The following is a 7,602-nucleotide window of genomic DNA, read 5'->3' as shown; positions in this document are numbered from 1 at the left end:
CATATGATACATATACAATGTTGTCCTTATATTTAACACACACACACACACACTTACACACACACAAATGTCAGCACATATCAAAGGGACGAAGAAGAGTATTTGTATCCCCCTGATGTTGTGATCCCTGTAGCTCCATGTTTGTAAAGTGCTCACAGGGAAAGAGATAACTAGGCAACACGCTGAGCCACAAATGCGATCAGGGCCATGTGAGACTTTAAGTCCACACTACTACATTTACGTTTTGAAACGCGTATCTTTTGCTACATTTATCGTCCACACTACTCCGTAGTTTTAGAGCACCTGACATGAAGGAGTTTAAAAATCGGTACCGATGCCGGGTAAGTTTGAAAACTCAGGGGGTTATGTGGTGGTGCATGTGCACAGCCACAACTGGAGACCTTTGAAAACGATGACGTAGACACCCGTGTTTGTCTCATCAGTCATGATGTGTCCTCCCCTGATTCGTCACACCGCCGGAAGAAAACAAATAACAACAGCCTTGATTACTGATCGACTTCCAGTGGTCAATTCAATCAACATGGGTGACAGATTACAGGCGCTGCGTACCTTGTTTTCTTTACTAGCAGCTGTTGTGCAGTTAAATTCTGCATTTTACAAGGCTAATACTGCCTACATGGGGAGGAAGCAAGCTATTATTGGAGCGATTAGCGAGCGGCGTGTCCGGCTTGTCCAGCCAAGGTGGGCCCCTTCTCTTGATCAAATTCTCCACAGTCAAACAATTAGCCAAGGGATATTATATTGATACTGACAAAGAAAAATGTGTATTTCACAAGCCTCGTCTTTATCCGGTGAGAGTGTTTTTTGTGCGTAGATATGTAGTTTTGCATGCGTGGCTGCACGTGTCTGTGTGTGTAACTGTATGTGTGTGCAGCATGCTAAACCTATTTATTAAAACACAGACCTTCAATATTTAATTTCCTGTGCTGAAGCTTAAAGGATGAGTGAGGTGAAGGGAGTATCTAAGTGTATACATATTTGATCAAACACCAGGTAGCCCATATGAAAAAGCATGCTCTGACTGCTTGAAAAACAGAGCAGAAAGTCAAAAACATTAAACCTTGCTCCTTTTCTATACTGCACTTTATATTATGGTATGAAATCATATCAGCACCCTACCAGGCTTTGAATTGATTTTACAGCCCAATCATGTGGTGATTTTCTGGAGAGAAAATGCGGTGTATGATTACATTCACTACACGAGCACCAGTGACTGTTGTTAGCTCTTGAGTCGGTAAACTAATTATATTCAAACCATGTAATGCAGGTTATGAAAAGCTATTTCAAGCTCATAACACAGCTAATGCTCACATGCACCATCAAGCTGATGACCAGCATATAGTCAATGGTACACATGCTCGACCTAACGGACATGTGCACCGCAATATGCACTTAATCACATTCATGAAGGGGCCGCTTGCTTCAGGAGAATGAATAAATAAAGCCCTTCAGCATTTATTAGGTAGCATGCACGGACCAACTGAAAGCTGGCTTTCTGAAAGGAGAGGACAATCTCTGCTAGATTTGTCGCTCTTCTGGTGTTCTCTGCATTTTATATTTGTCTCCTCCTGCTCCATCGCCACCTTCTTCTGTCTCCTCGTCTTCCTGCGATTTACATGTGAATTGAAGTAATCGGATATTTGGAGGGCTACATGTGCAGCTGTACAACATATTCATGCAAATGCCCTCAAGCACACACATGTTTGTACATATTTGTGTTACTGAATGTTTCTGGGTACGCCAAAATCTATACTTGTGTCTTGTTTTTCTGTGTTTTTGTGCATGTTTGTGTGTTTCCACCCACAGCACATATGGTGTTATAGAAAACTGTGAGGCATTGGTGTTGCTTGTTCGGTTCAGATATCCGGACAGGTTTTTAATTAAGTCTCTTGGTAACATTTCGGTCGGTAGTTGAATCCAAATCCCACCAGCCTTTAAGGTCTTGATCTTGCTCCTATACTCCCACTCATTCCTATACACACACATGACCTCTTATACTCTAACTGTATATAAAAACACACCAGTTATGTCGCATACTCTTCATCTCCTGACTCACACTTCAAAATACCCCCATGCACATATATCCTCTCTTCCACACTCACACTTGCTTTCTTTTATTTATTAATTTAAATATACAGCACATGCACAAACACACACAAAGACCCCACAGCATTTATCAGCATTCAGAGTGTTGACAGAAAGTAAACAGCACTCTCTCTATCAACCGATGTGTATCAGGGCTACAGGGACCTATTATCAGTGATTACCATCACTGAGTTCTCCTCCTGCGCCTGATTTGTATCTGCGCTAGCAGGCCAGAAGATCTCTATCAGTACCTACTGCTAAAGTAGGAACATTCAAATTCTGATCCTTTATCATTGTCTATTAATTAGACAATTAGTCGCAGTAAGAGAATGAGGTGGATTGGGTGGGTGATGTTGCTTTTGAAGTGGGGAAACATTGTCCCTGTCAGCTGTGGACTGCACAACCTTTCTGCACATGTTTTTGACATTAGTATCTGGATTATTTCACAGTTAAAATACATATAATACAACAATACAGGAAAGAATTAGTGTATCAATGCAAGTCAAGAGCAAGCATTAAAGTATTGTGTACCAAACCTTGAACTTTATTTCAGTCATCACATACATGGTACATACATGTACAATTTGACAGCTGGGGATCGAACCTTTTGGTTAGAAGAATACCCGCTCGATAGCCCCTGAGCCACAGGCGCCCCATAGTACCCCATGGGATCCAAAGAAGCTGGTGTTGACTGCTGGCCTATAGGATGAGTGAAATGCTTCCTCTTGCACCTCACAATATTACATGTATGTAAATCAATCAATAAAACATGGGCTGGTCTTGTCTTTTTTATGCATGAAATTTAAAATCAGGTTTTCACTCATCTCAAGTCAATACATCTGTTTGTTTGATGTTTGGTGCAACAATTGTCAACCTCAGGCATCATTCAGAGTCATCTCACAGGGGCTCAGGTAGATTAGGCAGACTGACGCGGGGATTATGCCTGACAGAATGTGATAACGAGAAAGCAACAAAGAGAAAAATACGAGAAGATTTAGGTTAAAAAAGTCTTTGCTTGTGTAGACAGATAAAGAGGAAGGGTCTATATGTATTACAGTCATAGATTACAGTAATTATACTGTAATCTATGACTAATGTTTCTAATAAGAAACATTAGTATACTCGTCTACTAACCAAAAACCATCATGTAAATAAACACTGACAAAAGACCATCTGTTGGTGACAGCTTCATTACCACACACACACACACACACACACACACACACACACACACACACACACACACACACACACACACACACACACACACACACACACACAGAGAAAGATGTGCATTAAGTAATCTAACATATAACAACTTTATTGACTGATAGCCTTTCTCTTACATTTCCATGATCCTGCTGCTCTTTAAACATTAAGGTTTCAAACCAAGCTCACTTTACAAACTGCATGTATATTTGCAGGCATTATTGTCATGGCAGAGGAGCCCGTGTGTGCTCATTATTATTATAACTGTGATATAAGTCAGCATATGGCACTGCTCTTTTATCCTCTTAGGCAGCACTTAGTGACAAATATAAAGCACACAGATGTGCACACACACACACACACACAGATGTGTATACATAAATCATGATCTCTGTCCCATTCTTATTTATTTCCCCTTAGACCTTTCCTGTCCCCTGAGTCTGTTCTGCTTTCTTCCTTTTTATTTTTGTAACAAAGACTAATGAGAGAGATAAAGACAAGCTACAGTATGGGCCATTTCAATCGATCTCAATAAATGACATATTTAGCATATTCGTCATCTTATTGTTGTTTCAGTTAAATCAAGGTTTTCCACTGAATTCTTTTTTTTTAAAAGAAGAAAAAAACACCATCACCAGGAGGAGTTTGACAGTTCCTGTTGTGTAGTATTTGACCCTTTCCAAAAGCATACACCAACATCAGCACAAAGATTAGGTGGGAGTGATAATGATAAACTCTGTGGGGCATTTCCCGTTTACACAGCTCTGAACACCAGTGACCTGAAATGGATAAAGTACAGTATAAGGCAGAAGGCTAAGACATACAACTACACAGCAGATAATTAGCAGCTTATTAAGCATTACTAGGAGTCTTTTCTTGTGATGACACAGCAGTTGTACATGGATATAAGCTGAATATTGGCAACAAGTGTGGCTGAGTGTGGCAGCAGTTGTAAACCGTGGAGCAGGAGCTCAACAGTTCATGAAGGGAACAGTAGAGCAAGCTGTAAAATAAAACCACAGCTTTCAGAGGAAATATCTATATAGCTGAATATGAGTGTTGTATGAAAATGGGACAACATATCCTATAACACAAAAGTTATGTTTAGTTTCCCATGATGCCAATATCACACGGTAATGGTTGTGGGCTGTGTGTGGCAGACAAATCCCTGAAGCCAATATAAAATATTATCCTCCGCCAGAATCCTCGTTTACAATGAGCCAAAAGGAACTCCCCCACCCCAAAACAACAGCAACTGCGAAAGTATACCACAAAACAGCTCATAACAGTTATACTCAAACATGAGTTCTTATTACATTCTCAACAGCGGCATACAATAATAAGCTCAGCCTCAACAAGACATAATTCACAATTATTGAGGAACAGTGATTCCCATGCGTTCGATTCCATATAGATGAGCATTTGCTCAATTTATTAGCTTACATTTCTAAAAACGCTGTACAATGACAAGTATATCTACATATTCCCAGTTTTCCCTACATGACTGGAGTAGGATTGAAAAGTGTGTACACACTAATCTGCTAGTTTGTAATGGATTGTGAGCCGCACTATTTTTAGACATATCTGTCAGCTGTGAGTTAATCTGACCTGGCACAATCTCAAACGCACACTATACAGACACTATAATACACTAAGCAAGGTGTTCAAGGTTTAACAAGCATTACATTCACGGTCGCGAATTCAAGATGGGAGGGAGCATGTTAGATGGATTTATGGAGCCATGACATCCATTGGCCTGTGTCTATCACTAAGGCAAATAATGACCGGCCTCCCACCCAACAAATGGCCACAGCAGATGGACAGAATGAAGTGACATAATTGCTGTGCAAACGGCTACTATTGTTGGTTGGAATGTCTGCTGTGATCCCTGTGATAAGGGCTGGCTGTAGCTCAGTGGGGAGCACTTTGTCTTTTAATTACAGTTTGATCCCCTTTCAAAGTGTCCTTCAGCGAAACACTGAACCCTAAGTTGCTCCCCAGGCAGTAGCTCAGATTTCATACCTGTATGTATATGACTGTTCTAAGAAAATAAAAATGAATAGCTACCCCATATAGTTCTGTTGTTGTATTGCAGAATGTAGATTTGCTATCATGGCAATAGCACGGTGTGTATTGCAGTGACGCATCAATGCAAGTCCTTTTTTACGCGGCAGTAAAAGTAGCATCTACAAATTCTTCTGTGGCTTTATGATTACTATCTCTACCTCTTTGGCTCTGCATTTAATATCTCACATTGTAAATCCAGCTCCTATATGCTTCCCTCTCCTTCATGTTCACTATGTTTATCCCTCAGGACCTTCACATCTCTCACCTCCTTTACATCACATCAACCCCATGGTGTGTGAATGTGTTTGGATGTTCAGTACATCATTTCCCAAATGACTTGACCTCAGCATATAATAAAACAAGCTTAAACAGAGAGAATAGGATTTGTGCATGTGCATTAAATATGTCATGAGACTTGTGTCATTTTTTTCCTTCTCTTTCACCTTCCTTTCCTCCTCATCTTTCCCATGACCCAGAAGTAAGAAGAAGCAAATATGATATTTAAAATACATTTTTCTTCATCCCATAAAGATCCTTTTCTTGTTAAATTGGTAGCACGAAAGCATGTTTGCCCTCCTTTTTCTTTGCCCCATGCACCTGCTCTACCCCACATACAGTATAGATTCAACAACACAGAATCATAAATTCAAAGAGCAGCCACTCCCATCACAACACCCAGGAGAAATCAGTTGCCAGTGCAATGCGTAGCCTCAGAGCCCCTGCCCTTTACCTTCAATCCTCCTCATCACAGGAGAGATCCTCTGAGACTGGGGGAACAGCAGCTAATCCATCTCAAGAGACCATGCCTGACTTAGCCTATCCTGGCCTTATATGAATGAATTATGTTTAAATGATCCCAGAGGCAGAGGCCACATCATGCAGGTTGCACAAACCTGTGCGCTCTGTGTGGTGTAGACTTAATCATGTTTGGCAAAATGAATTCTATTTAGTTCAAATTGTGTCCGTATGAAAATATTAGGAGGACTCACAGGAGTCACGCCCCCCATTGTGATGTTTTTATGCACGCCGGGAAAAACACTGCACATACAGTACAGTAAAGAGAATGCATGCATACACATACATGTATACGCATGAGCAGCTTTGATTAATGTGGGCATATACAAGCCCCTTTTCACACGCATCAATGCATGCTTACACGCATGCGCACCTGTGGGCACAGACACATTTACATTTACAATGTAATCTACTCAAATATGGCACACGTACAGTTAATTGAAAGCTGACTGAAGTAATGCAACAGCGCCATCTTCTGTCCCGACGGGAAACTGCAAGACTGCAGCAAATTGACTTCGCGTGAACAAGTGGTCCTCTCTGTTTCTTTTCTTCTCTCATCTATCAGATGGTAAGCTGCTGAATTCACCTGGATCAATAATCTCTTTCATTTGATCCAATGAACAAGTCACTAACACGTGTGCGTGTGTGCTTGTATCTGTGCGCGTGCAAGCTTTTGACTAAAAACCCACCCACATATCTGAGCCTGAGGTTTCTCTTGCTTCATATGAACAATATATCAGAAAAACTGATGTCTCTTTATTGCTCATCTTACACTTGCCCTTTATTGTCTTGTGGTTTAGCCCAACACACACACACACACACACACACACACACACACACACACACACACACACACACACACCTTCGTGGTTGAATCTCTCGCTCATTCTCCAATATTGTTTTTCACTCACACTTCCCCTATCACATCTTTATTTCTCTCCATCCCTCTTCCACGTATCCTCCCCGTCTTCATTTCTTGAGCTCTATCTGTCTCCTCATTCCTCCCTTGCCCCCCCCCCACCCTTCTCTCTCTCTCTCTCTCTCTCTCTCTCTCGCTCTCTCTCACTGACGTCATAGCAACTGCAGTGTAAGATCCAGGGCTTGCTAAACCGTGTCCATCATTCTATGACAAATAACGAAAGCAGCCAGACATATGAGCCCTAGAGGAGTTGGAGGAAGGTGACAGAGGAGGCAGAAAGGGACTGAACCACACCCGCATCGGTGGAACATGTAGGGTGAACGCACTATTGGGGCTATTTGGCCGGCGAGCTGTGGGCAAGGTTGGCTTTTAGGCAGCAGCAATTCTAATGATGTGACTCACTCTGGCATGGTGCAGCAAACTGTGCATGCAAGCAATGCAAGAGGGCTAGAAAGAACTGAAAGGCGTCATACTGATGTGTCACCGGGCAGAGGCAGAGGGGAAGG

Source organism: Anarhichas minor, unplaced genomic scaffold (genome assembly GCF_050575085.1).
Source record: "Anarhichas minor isolate MPS153535 unplaced genomic scaffold, ASM5057508v1 ptg000007l, whole genome shotgun sequence".
Taxonomy (NCBI): Eukaryota; Metazoa; Chordata; class Actinopteri; order Perciformes; family Anarhichadidae; genus Anarhichas; species Anarhichas minor.
Note: the sequence above shows the minus strand (reverse complement) of the source record.